Genomic DNA, 25,347 nt, shown 5'->3' with positions numbered 1-25,347 from the left:
ATCCAGCAGATGGGTCGCTGCATAGCTAAAGGCACTTCTGTTTCCAAACATCTAGATTAACTAAGTCAAGCTGACAAGAACACTCACTAGATTTATCTTCCTCTTTATGTTGTGCTCAGCCCACAGCCATGGGGTCAGGGAATACTTTTCATTTTGATTTAGGCTTTCTTGGCTCTATGAACTCTCTTCCTTTTATGTGTAGTCTAGTTGGTTTGTTTATATGAATTTTTAACTAAACTATGAAAATAAGCTTTTTTTGCCTCTTCTGTTCTAATTGCTGCTTGTCTTGGACATAAATCTGGTCAAAGAGGGTGACCCTTCTACCAGACATTTATATCAGAAAGACATGGCTTCCTTGCTTACTTGTTAGTGTGGACAGTGTTGCACCTCCTTTTCATGTGTATTGTTGAAGGAATATAAGAGGCAATTCATTGGAGCCTAAAAATAATCTTAGTTTGGTAAATAAACTATCTTTTCTATACAATCCTCATCTTTCCCCATTTTTAACCACACTTTTTTCAGTCCAACTTTTTACTAAAAATGTCTCTTGTTTTTGTCTGCTTTTCTTTTCCACCTGCTGTGTTTTCAAGAGGACCAATTCTCTTGAAGGATAAAAGTATACTGTAATAAGGAACCATGGGAGCAAGGCCAAGGTATTAGACTATCAAATGAAATCTATCTGAGGAGATGCTGAGCTTTCCTTTTTTAAAAGGACTGAGCTTTCTTTTTCATTTTGCAAATGGAACTAATCTGTCTAAAATAGTGCATCTTCATTCCAATGCAAAGGACTACATTAGAATTCTCCCTAGAACAGTAAAAGTGACTGTTTGCTACAAATACATAGAAATTTGAACAGCTTTTGAAAGCAGGTTCTTTCTGACAGATCTTCACCTCTCTGTGGAGATGGGGGTAGATTAAAAGAGGTGAAAATTTTCAGAGAAAATAAAAGATTTCATTGCCATGCTGTTAACCACTGATTCTGGTGAATTGCTGTACCCTGCTCATGACAAAAACTAAGCTTGTACTAAATTATGGGCAGACAACAAAAAAGAAGGTTGTCTCAGTGTAGGCTGCCAGACCAAAGCATGTGAGTACTCGTGTGTGCACATCTGTCTATGTTTGTATGGCCTCAATAAAGTACTGACTCAAAGGGCAAAGTGCTGATCCTTCCTCATGGTGTACATGTCAGGAACTGATTTTATAACATGTAGGGGGAGAGCACTTCAGGCATTTACTCGTTTAAAGATTTGAATAAGCAGCTTTTTCATTTTAATTAGATGAATTGGTATCCTACAAAAAGGAGATGCTGTAAATGTAGACATATTATATCATATCGCATTACTGATCAGTTTGTATTTCAGAATATTAATATGGACTGTAGCAAACACACTGGGTTGTCTCAGTTAGATACACACTGTGAATATGAATGGCATTTGCCCCAGGATTTAGGCAGGACTTGAAGCTGAACAGCAGAAGAGTTAATTTATGGCACACAGTAGGACTGCAATGCCTGGAATTCTCCATCAAGAGAAGAATCTTTGGAATAATTTAACTTAAGGAAACTGGGCATGCAACATGATCCTGGAGAGCTATGCAATTAATGTTCTGTCTGCCACATTAAAGATTTACCACTGAGATGGTCCATTTGCATACAACATACCCCTAGTGCCAGGAAAAGCTTCACTTGCTTTCACCACCCAGTACGGCACCAGACAGCAATAGTGAGATGCTGTTTTGATTCAGTTACTGCTCAGCTGTATATCAAACATGTTATAGAAACAGGCCTTGACTTCAACATGTTTGGTTTGGATCAGTGAATTGAGCACTTGCTGAGCTCTGGAATACAAATGATCAACCTATCTGTCTGAGCACTTTCCCTGTTGGTGCCATCCTCTTGCTGCCTATTGCTAATGCAGTAATATGTATGCAGTGCACAGCATCCTATGTGACTGCCACTTGACAAAATGTGCCAGATCATCATTGTCTCCAGACGAGACAGATTTATTATAATTCAATATGTTCCTCATGAGCACTTTTTTCTGTCTTATGTTACAGTCTGCATAGCATTCAGAATAATAACTACATGCTCTTATGACATTGCAGCATTGAATTCTTGTGGCTGAAAAAATCATTTCCTTGGCTCTGACAGAAATTCACCAACAGCAATACCTTCCTGCTTCTGAAAATTAAAGTGGGATTTCCCTGCTCCATCCCAAAATAATAAGTTCATGAAGTAAAGCTAAGTAGAGTGATTTTTTTTTTAATAAAATATGTTCAATATTCAAAAACTGGAAAGTCAGCTTTGCTCCGTCGCATTGCAGATAAAACCCCATTGTTCAAGGGAGTGAAATTATGAGATTCTAGATGCAGTTTTGTGTGATCTCAAAGTCAAATAAGGCATAGCAAGAATCAAGAAAGGCTGGGCAGGACTAACAGCTGTTCTTGCTAAATTAAAGCTTCTTTATATGTTGGGACTGTCACCTGATAATAGAAACAGAAGTGTTTACAAGTGGTCCACATAGACTACTCAAAAATGCACAGGTTTCACACTTTCTTAGAGAATGGCAATCTTTTACAGTCAATCAGTCATTTCCGTTGACTTTAGATGCCAGGATGACCTTTACAAAGTGGTATAGATAATAACATTGAATATGCAAGACACCAAACATGAATATTGGCACAATTTGGCTCATGAATATTTACCATCAATACTGCTGCTGACAGCATCTCAGCAGCCCTAATCTTCAGGCTGGCAGTCAGCCAGGTTTCCCACTTTTCCCAGACATAAGGAAGAATTTCAGCCCTACTGGCCAGGAGGCAGAAGAGTATCTGGCATCCCAATTCGATTTGCACTCCATATGCTAAAAAAAATAAATCTCTTGTCAGAGGTAATGATGAAAGTAGATTGTCTAGTATGCACCACACCCAGGATCCCCCTGGAAAGCCTGTTAATGCTATAGCGAGCATTGCAGCATCAGGCAAAAATGTACTTTGCATCCCTTTGAAATTGCCCTAAGGCATCAGCTGTACCTTGAACAGATCACAGAGCTTTTTTCGGGTGTGGATGATCAAACCCCTTGGTGAATATCAGGCCTGGACGCTTCTGTCATATGTTCCTGACTGTTGTTGTGCTTGGTTGTTGTGCTTCCCTGAGAGTTGTTTCCTGTATCCACCACAATCCCCACCCCCTTTTCTCCCTGACCATGGTTCTCAGCCTGGAATTGATGGGAGTGCTCCAGACAGCATGCAGTCTGGTCACATCACCTTAGATCTTTGCTCAGGGATGCCCAGCCCTGGGCAGCCTCCTCACTGTCTCACAGCTCCTGCTCTTACCCACTTTCTTCTCTCCTTTACCTTTGGATTTGATAAATAAGCCAGTTACTTCCCACTCCAATGAATGCGAAGAACAATGAAACTTGTGATTAGTTATTAACTAATTAGTAACTTTAATATTCAAAGTCCTCGTGTCCCTCCGAGGATTTTGATGGGGATTTTTTGGTTTTTAATCACCCCATCTTCCATCCCCCTACACTGTTCTCACTATGTTAACCTTTCTTCATGTGTTATTTTATTTCTGTTATTGCTGCTCTGCTCTCTGGAGCCCAGATCTGGAGGTGTCAGCTGAGACTGCATTTGTTTAGTGGCAGAATTATCTGCTGGATGAGGTGTAACTGGATGCTGGATGTCTTACTGAGGCATCCCAGCAAGGTATTTTCCTCTTTGAGATAACACTGCATTAACTAGCACCTGTGAGCTCAGATCTCAAGGTTCAGTTCAGTTTTTGCAGCACAGATCATTAGCCGGTTATTGCCCACTTTGTATTTGAAAATTCTGTTTGTCATACAAATGAATAACTCTGCATTGCTCTTTATTGAATCTCATCTTAAACATTACAAACCCTTTACCAAGTTTTCACAAAATTTTGAAATCTTAACTTGTATCTCTCTCCTGCTCCCTCTGATTATTGTAAGCTGCATTGTATTGGCATTTTAAATGACACTTCCTATTATGCCATTCATATAACAGTCATGATTAAGTAAAATTTCAACAGCTAATAGATCCATCAAAGTCCTCATTTCATTTCTCCTCCCATATTAGGCAAAAAGCTAAGGATAGCTGCATAGGTTTTCAAACAGCTGTTTATCTACTCTACACTAATTTCACTCAACGATGTCTTCCTATTTTACATGTGCAGGATCATGTCAGCAGTCCTACTGAAGCCAAAATAAATCTCATCCTTCATTTTCCTCTATCTGCTGGACTAATTAATCAGCCAGAGAGTAAATGAGACTGCTTGACAGACCAATTTTGGCTTTTTATAACCATAGGATTCTTTAGATGTACACAGACAGATCATACCTTTTGTCTTGGCACTTTTCTCGCTGGGGTAGATGTCTGTCTTAAAGGCTAGACTTGTCCTCTTCTTTGGAACAGATTTCTTTTTACTCTTCTCTACTCTTCAGCCACTTGTTCTCTAAAAAGTTGCCAAAAATCACCACTAATGCAAAAAATACACCATCTTTTTTCACTGATCTTTAAAGGGGAAAGTCATTAGTTTAGCAATACTTCAGATTTAAATATTCTTTAATTCAGTGATTTTACTTGTATTCTCTGTGCTTTTCAAATTTATATTAAGCCTCTAGTCACAATCTATAGTTGCAGTGGTTTGAGAAACAGAATATTTTAGTCTTCTCTGTCACTCATGTTTCTTTTCCATGTATAGTAATAGACCTTAATTGTTGAAGTCCTTCTGTGGTAACCTATAAACAGCATCAAAGGCTGAATTAACGTTTAAAAGCATCACTAATAACATACCTTCATGTGGTTCAGAATCCATGGGAAATTATATTAAGCTTTCTAGTGCTCTGTGAGCTAGTTTTTTCCAAGGCAAGTATTAATTTTAAAACTTAATGTTTTAAAACATGCCTTAAAAACTGTAGATTTACTAAAAGAAGGGGAAAAGGATTACACATAACACGGCAGCATGCAATAACTGATTCCTAAAGTACAGCTATATTACTTTGAAATCATTGGATACAACCACTGTATGCAAACACACCAGCTACTTTCCCTTTTCTGCAGCAGTTTCACATTCACCACAATTAGTAATGGGTAATCTGCTGGGTAGCAAGATCTGATTTAAGCTGCCACTGATCTTGCAGTGGGCCTTTCTTCAACAGTCACTCCTATTCCTCATGAATCTTCTTGTTTCTAGTCCTGGTTCCTGTGCTGGACCTTTCCTCGCAAATCCTCAAAGCCTCTCCTGCCAGCTGTGCATCTCTGTTCCCTGCCCCACTAGCTGGAACTTGGATTTTAGGTTTGTATTTTTTTTTTGTTGATTCTCCTGACAAAACTACCAGTGAGAAAATGGAATATTTAGCATTTTTCTTTTCATAGCAATTGCAAAGAAAAAGAAACCTGAAACCTGAAGCCTTTATAAATTGTAAAGATTTTTTTTCTTTTTTACAGCAAGTCATTATGGCCTCCTTCCTAATTCTGCACCTAATAATCACTTAAATGGGCAAGTAATGAAAGCAGTGATCACAATGGCCTTACATCACTTATATTTGTCAATTTGCTTTTACCCTAAGCCAACTACAACACCTCAAAATTGGTAAAATTTAAAATGCTTGAATCCCTCAGTATACATAATAAAAACCACAAACAACTTTTAGCAGAAATGTCACAAGAACATAAGTTAGTTTGGATGTGCAATAGCTTCATAATGATTCATTTCTAATGTTTTTCCCCTGGGAATCACCAAATTCTATCGAAACACAAATGAGTCTGTGAAGTAAACCCCTGAGGTCAGATATGGCCATATATTACATAAGACAAGTACTAACAAATTTAAGGGACACACAATGTCATAAAGCTAGATAGCTAAGTCACAAATAGAGCTCAAGGAGCCCTACCACCAGTTCCCACTTGAACCACTGGCACATGTCATATTTCCTACTTTTTTTGAATTTTCCTGTGCTAATTTATTGCTCCTTCAGGGCTTACTTCTTTCTGACATTTGTCTTGGTGCTTAAACCGGACAGAATCCAGGAGGTTCTTCCAGGCTACACACACTCTTGCACTCAGCAACGCCAGGGCTTGCTGCAAGCCCTCTGAGTGGCCCTTCATACAGGTGGACATGCTGTGTCAGGTCCAGTGCAATTCTCACCACCTCACCCTTGTCTTCAGATGCAGGCTATTCCATGTGCTGCACTCAGCCCTCTGCTCTATCAGCAAGACCATTCAAGATTAGAGGATCATACCTGAAGTATTCAGTAAGCACATTATGTACTAATGTAAGGATTCTTCTGGCAAACATCCACACAGAGCATTATTTGTCACCATCTCATTTCTTAGTACAAGTGTCTGCTCTGAGAAGGCACTTGCTGGTCTCCTTTGCTCTCACTTACTGAAGAGATGTGCTGCTGGCAGAAAGGTCAGTGCTTCAGCTTGCCCTCTGGTAAACTGCGTGGCCTAGACTATAGTCTAGACACTTTTTATTGTAAAAGCCACTTCTTTTCATAAAAAAACACAAATACACTATTTCTCTTGCCCTCTGTCACAATCCCTGCCCTCCTCTTCCTTCTTCAACTCAGCGAATATTTTTTCATTAATGCAATTTTTTTTCCTATGGTTTTATTACTTAAGATGAAATGGTATTTCCCTATTTCCTCTTACAAAGCAGAAAAGAGATTTCATTTTTATAGGGAGAGATATTGGTGCCCATTTAATAGAAGAATGGCCTTGAAAAAGTAAACAGGATTTCTATCCCATAGGAACTGACAGTATTTCAATATCATCTGTTTTAAAAAGTTCAAGGGAGAAAAAATTATTTAAATCTAAATTGATACATGTCAAAGCTTTTTAACTTCAACATGAACTTCCAGAGCACTGCTCTGATAAGAAAGAATAAAACCAACCAAATGACAACTGACACTCTTAAAGATATAGAAAGTAAATTACAGAGTGGAGAAATTTCACTTGCTCAGCCTTGAATCTTCATTTCAAGAAGGCTGTACAATCAGCTGGAGAGAGTTCAGAGAAAAGACAAAAGACACTCATGCAGAAAGGGTCAAGCACTGAAAAACAAGGTCTCTAAGGGAGGATTTCAGGAGTTATCAGAAAAGGAAAGGTTGAAAGTGATTACTCTGTAGAGATATTTTACATTCCAAGAAAAAAAAACAAGCCTGTAACAAAAAGAGGGACTCCTCAGCCTTTCTGACAAAGGCATAACAAAATAAACGAAAGGAAGAGCTGGATAAATTCAACCTTGAAAATCTTACCCATAAAGACAGACATTGTATTATAGAGGCAATGAAAAAAAAATACATCTCCAGGTTTGGAAAATTTGAACAGAGCAGGTGGTTTTAACAAAAAAAATATTCTAATCCAGTTTCTAATTTGAATTTTTGTACTGTGTTTGCACTACTCTTGATTGTCTCTAACTCCACTCCCTTCAAGAAAATACAATTTCTAACTGAACTGAGATAAACATAGTAAGAATTATTGTTCAAACTCAGCCAAATAGGAAAACTCATAAACACTTATGTTTTCCTCCTGCATCAGAAATTCAATTTATTACAGAAAAATCACTGCAGTTCCCCTGCATTTTAGCAGCTTACCAAATGTGCTCCTGTGACTTAGTCAGTATTCTCACATAGCACAGACTCCCAAGATCTTTCCAGAGAGCAAGGACTGTTCAGTTCCTCATATCTTAGGCCCTCAAGCCCTAAGGCAGTGTGCTGCCAAGATGGGACCTGATAAGAGAAAATAAATAAACTTCACCTCTTCTCTTCACCCTTTCCCAAAAAGCAGTCATGCTCTCTATGGCTTCTAAAAGAGGCTAAAGAAGAGGAAATCATATTTCCAACCTTTTGCCCTCAACTGGGAATTTATTTTTTTTTTTAAGAATTGCAAATATTTCCTAGGAGATGGAAATTCCAGTTTCCACTTGGTTTAATATAAACGTGTGCAATGATGTAAGTAATACCATAATTGTGTATGTGTATTGTTAAAAATATACAATGAATGTTTGATTCCCAGCTTTTAATCAAGTTTGACAAGATTGGCAAGACCTTCATCTGTCCTGACAACTACATATGCCTACAAGAATTCCAAGGTAACTCTGAAAGGACCACAGATCACAGTATTTAGTTAAAAGACATCACAATTATCTACTAGCTAGAAACTCTGGGATGAGTGAATGCAGAGCTGACCTTTGGCAAATGGCCATCAGCAGTTGTTAAGACATGGAGAATATCCAATGCAAGTGGCTCAAATGCTCAAAACTATCTGGAATAGCATTTCCCTCCAAACAGATCAGATTAAAGAGAAGAGAATTACAAATATTCTTGAATAACAGGAGTCAACTTGAAAAGAAGCATCAAAGTGTGAGCATTTGTAATGGTAGACAGAGACCTTTTACCAGAATCAGCAGCAGTCAAACCTTGGATTGATACTCGGGCAACCTGCCACCAGCATTTCAACTTAAGTCTGGATCAGGCAGAACCATTTCTCTGTTGTACACTATTCACTGTTTACTGGCTAATTATATGTCATTACTAAATCAATAACCTTCTTTGATACTGTTTTAATTTAAATAACATTATTTCAATAGGTTTTCCTTGGAACACGACCTAATAAAAATCAAGAAATATTTCTAGTCTTCCTGTTCACTGAGGTCCTCCACAACCTCTGTTTTCCAGTAGTCCCACACTTAGAAGGATTCCCCTAATTCCATTACTTAACAAGTGCAACACCTGCTGCACTTACCCTTTTTTCAGGTTGGAATATAGAAGTTCAGGTGTTAGGCCTCAGAAATGCACACGAGGTTGTTTGTAATAACATCCTCATTTGGGTGACAGAAATCAAGCAAAATGATGGTAGATCTGGAAAACAACTCTCCAAACCAAGCAATCTGGTCAATCTGGCATCTATTCATCCCTAAGACACCTATATTTTAATTCCAGACTGCTTTAGGCTTTTATTTGTCCATCCACAATGTGTCTCACTGTATCATTGTTAGGCTATTAGAGAAAATGTTTATTTCTCAGATCCACAGTACCCTTAATTGAAAGAGCTTCTTTGGACTAAATAAAGCTGTACTAAAACTTGGCACTATGCAACATACCACCCTAGCCATTTCCTTTAATATCAGTAAGTCATCTAGCTTGCTGTATGCATCTCTGTGGGAATGTGCTGAGATACTGCTCAACTTCCAACAAATTCCATTCCAGTACAAGTAAGGGAAGAAACGGTTTCATTTACAGACAATTTTAAGACATCCTGACATTTCGTGCATCAGATATGTGCTACTAAGATATTATCTGATGAGTCAGGATGACCTGACCACCAACTAAAAAGCAGGAGAGAGTAAGTTCAGGAGAGAGATTGTATCTATTTTTGTCCTCCGAAAGTTCTTTCGTTACACTCACATATCCTCCACAAATTCAGTGGGGGTCTTTTTGTAAACAAATTGCCACTACTAAGTTTTTGCCAAAACTACATCTCCTCCTAACTTAAATTGTGTCTCCATATATTTAAGAAGGAAGGCTGTAGCTGTACATTAATCTCCTCCCCTTTCCCACTTCTTAACCAAGTGCTTCATACATTTGATGCACAACAGTGACCATTTCTCAGCCCAGTGAGCCAAAAACAGCTGCTTAGCACACCAGGCACATATACCTGGCACGAAGGCTTTCAGGGCAAAAAGGATGATGCTACCAAGCCCTGCCAGCATCCTTTTCTCCACTGCAGCCTTGAGCAGTATTCCCTCCTTTCTGACCCAGCCAGGAGGAATGTCTCATAACATAAACCATGGCAATATACGTGTTATAACGTGATGGCCACAAAATATATGTCAAATCCTTACTCAGTTTAGAGCAGTATCTTCCTTGTGCTTAGCAGGTCACCTTGTCACAGTAACTATTACATTGGCAAGACAGATTGTCTTAGAGTACTTATAAATTTAGAACAGCACTCTCAGTGGGAGAAGAATTTAAGGCATTTCTTTTTTGTTAGGTATTCATTTAATTTATTTCTTGGGGGCTACTGATACAGAAATTCATTTTTTGTGATTTCCTTTTCTCAGGCATCAACTAGAAAGGGATGGACAATATTGTGAGTCTGTTACAGAACTTAAAGTAGTGGCAAATCCTTGTTGAACTGGGAAAATGTGAAAGAGGGCTGCAGGAGCTGAAAACACAGCAGTGCTGAAGAGTTAACAGGCACAGAACTCTCAGCAGCATTGACTTATTTGTCTTGTCATCTAACAGCATTCAATTTAGAGAGTCTGAGATTCTTTAGACATAACAAGTTTGAGCGGAAACAAGTATTACTAGGAGCTTTAGTGTGTATCTATTATACTACATAAGTATTAACCCTTCACCTAGTACACTGGAATTCTGTTTAATAATGTATTTTACACTGTATGTATGCCATCTAATGGTAAATAAGAATAATTCCTATGTTTCAAATGGAGCAGTATTCAGCTACTTCTTGACAGCAAATTCTATCACTCTTTCCCCGTTTTCTTCTCCTGTCTCAGTTACAATGGGATTGCAAACTTCTGAGAGGCTTATTCTTGAAACTTGTGAGGTTTTGTTCCTAATGAAAGACCTGCTGTGATAAAAGGTCCGAGTTGAACAGAAGCAGTGCTGTACTGCAGTGGAACAGGCTGTGACCTGAGGGACTCCAGTCGAAGGAATTCTTCTAGTAATTCTCTGTGTCAGACCGCACTGGGAATAAACCAGCACAGGCTGGGAAATTCTGCATTTCAGCACCAACTGAAACCAAAATACATCTGAGGAACTAGAAGTTCAGAATCATAATATTCTTCTCTTTGTGTAAATTATAGCAAGATTGCTCCATTTGACTTAATTTCTAGTCTTAATTAAGCTGCAAAGATATAACGCTGAGGTCAAGTCGCCTATATTTCAACTACAGAAGTATTTTTTCTTGTACTGCTGGTGTTACTACCTTAAAACTGAAAATGTCTGGGTTTATTTTATCAGTTTATCATGACTTTGTAAATGTTTGGATGTAATTTCTGCAAAGGAATCCTTCCAGCACATGATATGATATGATGGTATTAAGAACTCAGGTTTTCCCTTTACTTCTCCCACTATAAAACTAGAATTATACTTCTGTGGAATTCATGTGAGTCCAGCCTCAAAGTTCCAAATGTCTGTCATAATGATAGGGTTATGCATTAAAATATTAATAACGAATAATCAAATAAATAAAGCTAGTGTTTTAGCGGTTAGTAAAAATAGAATGCGAATGGTTTGTTGACCAGTTTTTATTCTGAATTTAGCCACAGAAGGAATGATTCTCAAATAATGCAACCAAGCCTGAATTCACTGTCTCCCGTATAAGTCTTAAAGACTTTACACAGTCTTTAAAAATATTATTTCTCATTTACAAAGATAGAAACCATAAATATTCCACCTTTTTGCAACTGTAAAGGTTTAGGAAGTATCTATATTACTCAGCCGTCTTAAAGCTCTAGATTTTTAGCATTTTAGTGTAGCAGCAGAACCAATAAATATTTCAGATGCTTTTCACTGTCATTAAAGACCACTGTGATTCAAGTCTTTTTTCTTTTTAACATTTTCATCCTTAGCATATTTTTACCTCTCAGGAACAGTTTTCCTCTTTGGTAACTGTTTGTAACTTCACAAGGTCCCCTCTATAACAAGCTTCCTACAGGACAGAGAGGAGACATGGTAACTGTCTTCATCTCTGTAAGCTGTTGTCCAAATATGAGTTTCCAACACACACAGAAGAATAAAAAAGAAGTAATTACTTTAGTTTGCAACACAGAAATTATAAAAACTTCAAACAGCAAAAATAATGAAGCACTGGAACAGCCTTAGAAGGTGATGTAAATCTCCAGCACAGGAAGACTGCAGAGACAGGCTAGACAAACACCTGGAAAGAAGTGATATCAGTAGGCTTTACAAGTTTTTGAGATAATTCTGTCCTTAAAATCTTCCTTCCATTTTTTTTTCCTTTCTCCAGTTTAATTTCTTTCCATATTTTTGTGAATCAGACACTATTTAGTACATTTAGTATTTTAATTTCTGTAAAGAAAGTGTAAACAATAGGGTGGCTGGGGGGACGGAAGAATAAAATAGATCAGGTATTGTATGCATATCACTGGATTTCAGACAATAGACTCTAAACTAGATGATGTCAGTTAACTCCTGCCTCATGAGATTAAGTAATTTAACTTAACTAGGCTTCAAACTTCAGTCTCTAAAGTGACATTATAATCATTTATTTTTCCCTTTTCAAGGAAGTTACATGTTTACATTGATATTTGGAATAAAAAATTATATTGTATCAACTGGGAATTTTATATTGTTTCACTAACAATGTCATACTATTAGACATGACAACTAAATACCATAGTAGCTATGCTTTATTATTATAATCAGATAATTTACAGTTCTGTAAATATGAGATGAATAGTGAGAAATACAGAATTATTTAACTCATAAACATAAAATATTTGTGTAGAACATTTCAGTACCAAGTTCTGGTAAGAATAAACTCGTTACTCAAACTTTGAAGATAATCTGTAGGTCTAATTTTTTAGACAAGTTAATTTGTATTTTTCCATCATTTATGAAAGGGGTGAAAAGACCTTTGATCCAAAGGCAAACAAATCTGAAAGCAACAAACATATTTTCTGTCATTTGAAAACTGAAATACCATTACTATCAATAAATCTATAGCTGCAGTGAGTGTCTGCCAGAGATTTCCTCTCAACTGAAAAAATCCAGTTCAGATTGTGAGCTTACAGCATTAGCCTTTCCTGCCAGGGAGACCTGGGCTGTTGACACTACAGCTGAGTGCTCGCTCAGCTCTGGCACATTTAATCTGTTGGATTCTGCAGAAATGAATTTCTGAAAGATTTGGGAAAATCAATTCTTTCAATGAACTCTTTCAACCAGTATGAAATCCACAACGGAGAATATGCATGTGGGAGAGAGTGTTCATATAAAGTGCACTTTCCACAGGCAAGTTTTTTCTTAAAGAAAAGGCAAAAAGTTTTCTAACAGTAATATTTTCTTTCCAGTTAAAATTGTTCAACTAACAACTGTTCATAGAATTTGAGTCAAAATGCATTGAAATGGATGTCATGGTAAGAGCCAGTCAACTTACCATTCACCAGGATTTTGCCAATTTCTATTTTCCTGACAGTTTGGATTTTTTTCTCTCTCTTTTTCTGTCCTGAGAAGCTCCATTGCCCTTTCAGCAGCTGCTTCTGGAACAAAACCTCTCTTTGACTTAATAGCTCTTGTAAGAAGTTAGAGCCAGATTCTGATCTCTGACAGCTGCAAATATGGATGAAACAGATTGTCTTCAGGAGAATAAGTTATATTTTACAGAAGTAAAATAAATTCATGAACTTTGAAAAACCATATTCATGTCATGTCCACCTATATAGTTTAAACTCCTAAAGATAAAAGAATGGAAGATATTGAAGTTTTAGATACAACACTGTTTAGGTAATGTCAGTGTTTTACACAAGTCTTACTTGACTCCATGTGGACCTTAGCAAGGGGTATTAATCCACACTGCTTACTATTCTTGAGTTTTACTGTATTTTACATTACATTTCTGAGACTGTCCTACATTTGTGTTGACTATGCCTTAGTTATGGCTCAAAAAAAACAAACAGTAACAAAACAAATTAGATCCATTGGAAGAAAAAACACATCTGTGCTAAGTTGGTCTGTGTTCCAGGAAAGATCAACCAACATGAGGCAAAATAAGAAAGAAACCCATATTTGTTTTAAAATATTTCATTCTTGATGGAACTATAGTTAGGTATTATTTCTCATTTAGTTTGATAACATAAAGAAGACAGCTGATATTCCAAGGTCTTTAGAGCCCATCATGGCCCTTAATAAGACTTAGATAAAATCAAAACAGGCAGCAGCAAAGTTTGTATGCTTACCCAGCATATGTCATTAGAGAACAAAGGACCAAAATGGAAATATAACAAGTAATGTTTACACTCAAAGTACATTAAAGTAAAAGTGAGGAGCAGTGTTATTTTTGTGCTCAGGTCAGTACCCTGCCAGCAGTGAAACCATTGATGACCGCACCAGCCAGCTCTGAATACCAGTCATATGCATAGTCACCATGCAAAATATTATAAAAAAATACAAATTCATATTTAATGCACGTGCTGATGATAAAGAATTGTAATATTAGGTTTTTCATCCCCAGGATGTTCCTCTAGAGCAGTTCTACATTTAAGAAAGAATGGAAAATCTGAATATAACCTGACAGTGAACAAATGAGTCCAGGCTCTGCTTAGTCCAGGGGTGAGCATTAATTCACTTTTGTAATCTGTCATCATAAACATCTACACAAGATTATACAAGAACAGCCATACCATAACAAGTCAAGTACTCAGCCTGCTATCTCGTGTTCAAAAATAATTAGTAAAGAGGATGCTTAAAGAAGAGTATAAGAAATAGACAGGCATTCAGTGATATATTTCAAGCTAAAATCTCTTACATTACTCCATTATGCAGTTTAGAAAGATCCTGCACCAAATTTAATACTCTTCTGTTCAACTACCTTTGATGGATTTTTTTCTCCACTCATTTATCATATTGGTTTTTTACTCCATCTAAACTTTTGGCATCTTTAGTTCAGAGCCACAAAGAGGTTCACCATTTAACCAGGTGCTATATTTATGGCATAGGTCACAGACTCCAGACTTGGGCATACAGCCCCCACAGTCCATATAATGCATCTATAAAATGATTTTATGAGGATCCTCAGCTGCAACAGTAAGCAGGAGAGATAGAATTAATAGTAGAAAAAAAAAAAAAGGAAAAAGAAAAAAGGAAGACATTAAATTATACTGGAGGAAATAAAAGAAGAAAAACATTACAGATAATAAAGGCTGATATTGAAAGGAAGAAAAGATGAGTGTGGCACACGCAGAAGACTAGAGCATGTTTACAACCCATGGGGAATTAATACAATCCTGCTGGTCTGGGTTTTGTTCTACACAGAGAATAATGTATACCATGTTTTGATGTCCACAGATATGATGGCTATTTTGCTCTCTGAATAAAGAACAAATACAAATCTTCAGCCCCTCAAAAATCCATAGTTACAAAATACAACTTATGTCAAATAGGATTCAGACAAAACAGATTCTGAAGAGGAATGTGATTTTTTTTTTTACTTCAGCTTAATTCTCTTACAGCCTCTTACAGTTCTTTTTGACTGCTATTGCACACATTCAACACTGCACAAACAGCATCAATAAGTATTGGTGCACTTTTTAATGGACACGGCATTGAAATGTAGTCTCTTCTGCCAGAGAGTTAAAAAAATAAATGGTAGCTGGATAACACAGCAGAAAAATGTGAAAGATCAGAAAAAGAATGAAAGCAAATATCAAGATGCTAGAGCCATGATTTCCACATGAGGAACTTTCACTGGTACCTCTTGTCCCTGGACACAGTTGCCAACACTGCAATTTTGTTAGAGCACACTTGGCTGCCTTTGTGCCTTTGTAAAGCCAGCACATTTCATAGCTATAAACATGTGGGCACCCCAGCATAACTCAGCATTGTTGCCTTTCTTTCTTGTAGATTTTGCATCTCCACTGCAATGTCAGACAAAATGTCCTTTCTTGGCAGGTATTCAGTCACTGGGCTTGCTCAGGGAAACCCAGGATATCTTTCACTGCCTTTGGGGATGGAGAGGGGAACAAAAAGTTAGCTGGGTTTTTCTACTGTGCCACATTTATATGATTACAGGGACTCTGTTTCTAGAAGCTTTGAAAACAGATCTGATGGCCAGTCACTGACATACCAATGCAGCAAGCCCAACCTTATCGCTATAATGATCAGTTTTTCCAGCATCAAAGGCTCTGTTCCTACAGCAGAACTGGTTTTTTGTCATGAGGAAAAACAGCTTAACTTGCATGGTTTAAATCAGGATGGAAGCAGTTTTTTGATTTACTAATTACATAATTAACCAGCAATCGGAGAACTCTATGTTCAGGATAAGAATCAGCAATAGAAAAGGCACCACCTTATCAACACAAGAGTGGGCAGTGCCTGCCCATCTTGTCTGCCCCATTTGCCGTGTTCGAGATCTTCATGTTTCTCCTGTACTGCTTTGCAAGCTGACTCTTTTCCTCTGAGTTTTTATTGCTAGTCCCTTGGTTACTGTTCAATGCTAATGGTCAGCTTAAGTCAATCTGAAATTTTTTCATTGCCTTTTTGGCATCATCGCTTTCGGGGCAAAGCCCTTTTCAGAACAAGAAGTTTGGGGTGCTCCTCACACGCACCTAATGTTTACATTCACTCTTCCTACCCAGGCCACGTTACTTTTCTAAAATACATCATTGTACCAGCTAAGATTGGTTGACTAATACAAACTACCTCTTCCATGAGCCAAGTTTAAAGCAAAGTAGTGTAAAACCTTGTTTTCAGCATGCTTTCATAACATGCATGTTTTCAAACAACTGTTTTCAGAAAGCAAATACTGATAGAAAAACTGTGCAGTGTATACCAGCTCAAGAAAAATCATGACATATATTCATTTACAGTCCCCTGTTAAAGATGGATAAAGCTTAACATTTTTTGAGTCATTTTTGGCACTGCAGCTTGAATATCTATTAGGCCATTGAACAGATGAAAAGCTTGGTCTTGTGGCTGGGCATCCACATGGGACTCAACATTTTGAATATTACACAGTTATCCTCCTTGCACAGCATCTGGCAAAGTCCAGTCATCTGCATTACTAAGTAAAAAATGGAAATAAAGTCATGAACTTAGATTCCTTCAGACATTTCAATTCAGTGAAACAATGGCAGTATATATATTGAAGATTTTTTTCCACAGGTTTTACTCCTTTAACTATTTCTTTGAGAAACTGGTTAGATTTCAGCAAGTGAAACTTGAGAGGTGTAAAACTATTTCTGAATTTAAAAAAATATATAATACTATTGACCTATTGACTATGAAATGAAATTAGTCATCTGTTAGAAGAGTAACAGTTTTAGGTATGAGAGGTTGTGGGGGGGAAAAAAGTGTAACAGCTGGTACATTGGAAAATGAAATAAGACAGCAAAATTTTTGGGAAAAGTAAGAAAAATTCTGTCCCTGCAAGCTTTATGAATTTGTAATTGAAAAACTTTAACGGTTGTAGTGTTTTGCTTACTTATCAGTAAGCTAAATTTTCCCTGAGAAACAAGGGAAGCGAGTTTATTCGGATTGAGAAATGCTTGATGTATCTTGAGCTGTCATTTCCACACGAGACACCTTAGCACAAATGATGTACAGCTGGATTGCAAACCTCAGTTTTGAATGCCACCTCATGCCTCTCAGTTCCTGACCTCCATGCACCTAAAAATTTAGGAGTCACACATTATCTTAGATACAAAATTGTACAAAAGATTAAGCAGTACTCGGAGAAGCAACTGTCAAGCAATCTCAAAAATGGGAAAGGCTAAAGTAACATATATTCATAGAAAAATGCAGAAGGGAGTGAACACATGAAGCCAAATAAGAACCTAGAAGGAATTAAATGATTTAGACTAGATAGGGTCAGGATTTAAAGAAAAAAGGACCAGGCTATGCTGGGGAGCAAGCATTGCAATATTTAATGAAGCATACTTAAGTACTTTTGTGGCTGTAACTCCCATATCCCTTTTGACTACAGACTTCCCTAGTGATCAGATCAGCACCATCATTGAGAAAAATATGCAGCTGAGATCACTGCAAATGGTTGCAAACCACTGGCTCCATCTCAGTGAATAAAACCAGCCTGTTCTTGAAATATGATCATTTTCTAAATTGAAGTATTCTGTCAGAATTGAAGTATTGTATGAGATGCTGATTTCTCACAGACAAGGTGAGAAGTACTTTGTCCTTTTTCTCTTCTTCCAGATTCCTGCAATATAGCAGCCTATTACAGCAATGACACTGCATGGAAAATCAGCTTCCCAACAGCCTTTAACAGCTCCCACCATTGCCTGGAAGAGTCCTGCAGTTGAGATCACATACTGTGCTCAGAGAGATTCCAAATCCTTTTATTTGTGTATACTCTTACACAGTGGCACGGCCGAGGGCGCTGGGGTGTCTGATTTCTTTCACTAATGAAAGGACCACTGAATGGAGAAGGTGAAAGGCGGAAAGCACAGCAGCAGCTGCTGTGGGAGGGAAACATGACCCCCCTAAAGTGGTGTTCAGTCCCCTGAGTGGGACTGACAACCCAACCATGCAAAGGAAAGAAAGTGCTGTAGGGAAAGGAATGGTACCACCACACAAGGACACCATCATACTTTCACTTGCCACATGGGAATAGCAGATAAAAAGGTTTCATCTGCTGCTTTAGCTGAGTGCATTGGAGTGTAATTTCATTTGTCGTGAGCATGTGTGTGCAAAAGACAACAGGATGAAGCACTTAGTTTGATTGCACTCTAACCATTTGTGAAAATGTGGTTGAAAGCAATTGTGTCTGATAATTTACGTTTTTAAAAGCCTGATTTGCAGTAACTGCTTTAAAAACACTGAACAAGATTAAAGGAAAAAGGTGGGGACTGGAAAATTAAATCTGTAAATGGAAGCTGGAATTGGTAATCTAGCATGCAGTGGGATGAAATTACATACAAATCACTTTGTATGCTAAAACTTCATGTGAAAACAAAGATTTTGTTTTTCATTACACAGTTACCTAATAGTCTTTAAAGATGGATGTCTTTTCACAGAAAAAAACAAACAAACAACAACAAAAAACAACAACAACTAGTGTGGACGTTTGTTTGTCAAGGTGTCTGAATAAAGGTATTGAAGATATTCTTTACCGTGAGGGTCGTGAGGCACTGGAACAGGTTGCCCACATAAGACGTGGATGCATCATCCCCCCATCCTTGGCCAAGTCAGACAAGGCTTTGAGAAACTTGGTCTAGTAAAAGGTGTCCCTGTCCACAGCAGGGAGGTTGGAACTGGATGATCTTTAAGGTGCCTTTCAACCAAAGCCATTTTATGATTTCATCATTCTATGATATTCTCCTTGACTGTACTGTACCTAAGTCACAGTTCAGACAGCAATGGGATAGATAGCAGCTTTCTTAGGGGTAGGGTCAAGTTAATATATCAGCTCTCACTGTACAAGACCAAAAGGAAAAGCTTCTTGAGAAAGGAGAAGCGCAGAGAACAAAACCTCCCATGAACAGGAACGAGTAACGAGACCTGGCTTTCTTACAACCCTCAATTTTAGGGATACATCATTTTCCTAGAAATTCCATCTTCTCAGCTGCTGTCAGAACAGATTTTCTAATAAATATAGTCAGAGCCAATTCTACTGTTCTGCCCCCTTACTTTGAAAGTATGGGCTCCTGGATGGCAACCAGCAGAATTATTCTTACCTGTGCAGGACTGCACAGATTCCTTACCTCAAAATGGAGCCCCTAGATGGAAACAAACAGTCTGCACATACCCTGATCCCAGGACTACAGATTTCTATTTAGGATTTGTATTTCAAATGGGCACCTCAATGCACATTCATTTCTCCACAAAAAAAGAACAGATATTTAAGTGATGACATTGAATCTATTTTTAAAACAAAAACAGTGTTCATTACTCAGCTTCTTCTTTGTACTCAGAAAACCTACCATATTTCAGATATTTCTAGTAATATAGTTCAGGTTCTAAAAGCTCAAAATATAGAAAACCTTATGTTTTCAAATTAGTACCATTTGAATACCCTCCAAATCTTAAAAAAAATTAGTTTGAATTAGGAGGCTACAACGCTAAAAAGTTTCAAGGCATAAGTTGTGTTAGGTTGCAGAAATAAAGTTTGATTATAAATGAGAAAACATAGGGAATGGAAAATAAAGTTGTGCAATGCTTGTGGATATTGAAATGAGTTTCTTCCAGTCAAAAAAAAAAAAGTAAAAATTGAATTCTAAAAGGGCTGGGTAGTTATTTACAGGACACTTACAGAGTGTCATATATCTGTATTTTGTATTGCTTTTTAGTATTACGTAATTTAAAATGTGTTTTTAAATTTTGAAATGAAAGCACTGAGAAACTTAAAGACCATCATGATCACCCTTTATCATGATCAGCACCTCAGAAACACTTAATTCAGATTACAGAAGACCCTCAAAGAACAGTTTCCTTAAACACTCATAATTTTGAAACATCTTTAAAAGCAAGTTTCTGAGCCATGGCTTTCTCTGGGAGGAAAACCCCAAGAAACAATTTATGTTACACAAGTGCTTTAGCCCCAGATACGGCAGGCAGGACCTTTTCCTACGCTACATGGGATGCAACTCTCCAAGTCCATTGTTAATGCCATTTTTGTCTTGCACAGTTCCCAAACTCAGATTAACAGACCATCCTTGGATGACCAAAGTTCAGAAAATTTCTAACAGTGACAGCTGCGTGCTAGCTAAAGAGAGCCCGGAGCTCTAGCATGGTCCTGTCCACTCTGCGGCAGTCACACTGAAACACACAGAAACAGGCAGACGGAGTGGAGCTCCTCACCCGAGGGAGCTTCTCCCTCAGCTGGTTGAGAAAGCACACGAGCAGAGGCGAAGAAGTAAAGAGAGGGGACTCTCTGTTTGTGCTCTGTTGCTGTAGTACCAAGACGGCGCAAAGAATGATGCGGATTCAGGATCAGACTCAAAGGCCAGGGAATGGCTATATTTAATTATGTAATTCAGCTTATATAGTTTTGTTTGCAAAAAATGGTGTAAAACCATTGGATGCTTGACCATCCACCTCCCAAAGGGATTGGCTGAATGGCAAAACATCCCTTTTCAAAATATTTTTTCCAGTGTGGAAAAAAAAGACACAAACAGCCTGCACGTGTGAGATAGTTTACTAGATATGTGAGATAGAAACTCCACCCGTTTTCCCAGCCAGTTAGCATGAGAAAGGACACTTTCACAGGCAGCTGTAAAATAGGAAAATTTCTCTGCCACCTTCTCTTAGCAGCTGCAGTGCTCCACACAGAGATTCATTCAGCTGGACTGACAGAGACTAAGAGCCAAAGATGTGAGGGTTTCCAGGGTCTTTATAGTAGGGATAGGAAAGGCAGGGAAAGGGATCTCAGCCAATAGATAGGGGCAAGTAGGCGGGGTTGACAGGAAGGGAACCAATGGGAACAACACATAGGGGGGACTTGGGGAAGGATCCAATGGGGCATCGAGGAACAAAGAACTTTCTGGAAACTGATACATATTAAACAAGGGAAATGAATATACATAATTCATACATAAATCTGGGAGGGGAAAACATTAACCTATCAGGGGAAAACATGCAAAAGGTAGAATAAGGGAATCATGGGTTCTCACCATGACTGAAAGTTGCGTGCTGAACTTGGGTTGCTGACCACCTCAGGTGATTGTCTGCGTTCTCCTCAGGAGACAGAGTGGCTGGAGCAACCTGCACTGCCACAAATTTCTTCTTTACATTTGGGCTCCTTATTATTGTACTTCAGATAGAACTTTACATCTTCCCTTTTTTTAATTATAGCAGTGATCTAATAACTGGACATTTACAAAAAGTAGCTGCCTGTTTAATTTTGTCAGCTATATGTTTTAACCACAACCTGTTCAAATTTAGCAATAAAATCTAGGTGGGTGGTAGGCAGGGGGAGGAGAGGGGAGGAAGAAAAAGAAAAAAATTGAACACCATTCAATCCTTACTTCATGAGTTAATGTATGCCAATAAAATTACAACAACTTCACACTTCACACAGGTGTAATATCTCTGCAGGATTGTTTGGCCTCAGAGATTCAATGTTCAGACAGAAATACCCACCAGGGAGAGTGAGGTCTGGGCTATGCTGTCAAAGTACAAAACCTAAAATTATATCCGAACTTCCCTGTTTACTGGGGAGAATGCCCAAGTGTCAACTGATATTGAGGGCTTGGAACACCACATATATGAGACAAATGCGTGCTCTAGTAATATGACTACAGATTTCTTTATGCTGTTTCAGCAGATGGTTTATAGTGACAGCTATTTATCATTCTGACCAATGTTGCCTTTTAATTGCCTTTTGTTTCATCACCGTCTTGTCATCTCCACCTGTTGCCTGCTTTTGTGTGCTTGGGATTTGTCAGGAGCACTCCTACACCATATAAAGCAGGTGTTACTGTTGTGCTCAGTGTAAATCTGCATTTGATAGTAAGGGTGACTTCACCTGTGTTCTGGAAAATCAAGGTGGATTAATCCTATCAGCCATGAGTTGATTCTCTGAAGAAACTGGAAGCTCGTAGGAGAGAACAGGTACAACAGATCTGTGTAACAATTTTTTTTTCTCTACAGGTAGACAAAACAATCAAGGGCATTTCTTGGCTCCATGTTTGCTCAGTGAAGACAACAGTGAGGAAAGGTCTGCTTCATAACTGGAATGCTTCATTCATTTAAAGATATATTTGCTATGGATAATTTATAAAGGACAAAATTTACTGATGTGTCAAAAGACAGCACAGGTCCAACATCACTGGCCATTTTTTATCCTGCAGAAGTACTGGATATTGTTATACACTACATAAAGATTTAGTTTAACTTTTTCATCGCTCAAACAGTATATATGTTTGTATATCTATAGCAGTCAGACCATCGACCATATTAATGACTTTTCATCAGGTTTCACAGTGTGAAAATATAAAATTCACAGGAGAAAATATATCTCCTGCAGGTCACTACTAATACCATTGCAATGAAATGTATGTAATCACTTTTTGCTGTCAACAGTGTAATAGCAGAGGTGTTCACCCTGTAGGTGATCTATTATATTTTTATGGGTCTGTCTGGGAGGTTTTATAGGACTGAACATAATCCAGGTTGCTAAACTACATGAAGCTGGTCTGAGTGAACAACTTTAAGTCTGAGAATATTCAAAGAAAATATGTTATTAACAAGCAGATCAATTTTGATTAGTAAAGACATCAAATAAAAATTACCTGACTACTCTTTCCTTTAAATTAAAGAAATCTTATTTTTAATATAAGTAAATATTTTATTATCATATCACAACTAGGAAGCTGAATTATTCATAGCCATTTTGTATGTGAAAATATTTTTAAACATATGGAAGAATCTATAAACATAATTTACTGAAAAAATTTATCCTACTAAAAACTAGTGTATGGATTTTTGTGCATACACTGTGAAGTTTTCTAGGCTTGGCACATATGTGTATGCTGTACACATTAATCACTGTGGAATGTTTCAAGTATGCATTATCTAAATTTTTAAAAAATCTTTTTTTAACGTACAGGCAGGATTAAAGACAAGAAAAGAGAGGGAAGGGAAGGGACCTTAGTCCTGTCTTGGATGATGTCACCTAAAATAATGTAGGCAAACTTTGTGCTGTAATATTTTAAGGCACCAGTTTTGCTCATGTTTAAATGTCATTTATTCAATTTAGTGTAATCTGAATTGAGTCCCACGCACTTTCAAAGCAACAAAAGTAAAAACTACGTTGTATAAATGAATTTATCCAATTTCAAAAGGATAAAAGCAGGGCATGGTCAGGCTCTATTATTTAAAATGCAGGCTAAAGACAAACTTACTATGCCACAGGTTGAAAAGAAGCAGGTCTGGCATGACACAGATCACAACTGAGTATAATAGAGACATCTAACTAAGCTTTTCTAAAGCTCCTTATTTCATTTCTCCTTCTCATGCTAGAGTTGTCTTCAGCAGAGATGCTGTAACTGTCAGTGCATCAGAGGCAGTCCCAGAAAACTTGTTCCCAGAATAAATATCTGTATGTTCTGCTTTTCAAACAAAAGAAAAATTCAGGGACTCTACAATCAGATTACAAGTTTAATATTCTCTTTTTTTTATTTATCCTGCTGAGGGGAAGAGTAGCTTCCATGCATCCTAATCAAAAGTTTAGCTGGCTTTCAAATGAATGGACCACAATAAAAGATAATTATAGTAAGATGAGAAGCAGTTGTCAGCCAAAAACTGAAAGGAAAAGGAAGATACTGGGGGCCATTTTTATAACAGAGAAATCCAGAAGGAAGACTTTTACTGAACTTGGTAACTTTTCACTGGAGTGACCAGGAGGTAGGGTAGAGAATTCCAGATATTAAAGTAAATGTACTCTTTCATCTGAGGGCTGGGATTTCTAGCAAAATGGGACAGCACAGTCAAGGCAGTGACTCTGAATATGCTGCCAGACCCACAGGAATATTGTTCATTGTTCACATGCACATGAACTTTACAAGATACCCAAGGGAGTCCAAGGTCTCAGACATACTGAGTACATGCCACACAGGTGGTCTGTGCATGCACAGTAAGGCCAGTATGCCAAATACCTCTTGAATTTACTGCAGATGAACCAAGTGTTGCCTATGAATGGCTCTCCAGAAAATGCCAGAAATAAATTAGGAAGCCTAAACTGAAATTCCAGTAACATGCTGCATTTTTTTTCCAGAGTTGCCTTTTACTGGCAAGCAGTTCTTTGACTGGAGGCAGGCAGCCTCACCCAGATGTATTGCGGGAAAAGTTGAGGGGGAAAAAAGAGGAAATAATAGTATGGAGGAGGGGAGAGAATGGTGAATAGGGACATCAGTTAATGTCATAGGTAAGTCCTTGCTAAACATTTAGTTCATATCATCTTTATCGGTTACAGAAGGACCAAAGTGCAGAGTCATGTCAGTTTCAACAATAGAAAGACAGTAGAAATCTGCTAATTCCAGAATTCTGGAATCTCACTATCTGTCTATGGGGTATTTTATAGCTCAGTGTAAAGTTAATTAAATTAGTATGCATTTACATATTTTAATGAATGTTTGCTGATGATACTGCTCAAAGTTTTCAGCATTAAGATAATTGTGTTAGAGAATGACTGGTCAGATGGCACAGCAAGCTTATTCTAAGCTGTTCTAAAATAGTTTAACCGAAATTTTCAATCTGCTACATCAACCTCTCAGGACTTATAAAGCAGCATGGCTGTTTTCAGTCCTATGAACTTGCACTGATTTATGCCAATGAAAGAGTAGGAACTGTTGTAAATTCACAGAGTTCTTTTGAATTCTCTGGACTTATATTCTTTATGCAAACCGGTTAACACATTATGCAGAGCTGGCTGTTTACAATCAGTCTGTGTTGCAAGTATCAGTCAACTTAATGCATTTCCAAGCTAGATTTCCAGTCTAAGCTAATCAATCTAAGACCTTGGATAGTGAATGCCAAGAACCAGTATTTTTTTTTTCTTGCTCTTAGGGCGTATTTCTTTTCTCCTAATGTGGATTCATCTGATCTATTTTAGATGCCTACTTTAAGAGATATGAATCTTACCCTAAAACTGCCTGTCTCTGTG

This window comes from Corvus kubaryi, unplaced genomic scaffold, assembly GCF_017639235.1.
Source record: "Corvus kubaryi isolate FWS band 111438036 unplaced genomic scaffold, C.kubaryi_AGA036_p1.0 137, whole genome shotgun sequence".
NCBI lineage: Eukaryota > Metazoa > Chordata > Aves > Passeriformes > Corvidae > Corvus > Corvus kubaryi.
This window is presented reverse-complemented; position numbering follows the sequence as displayed.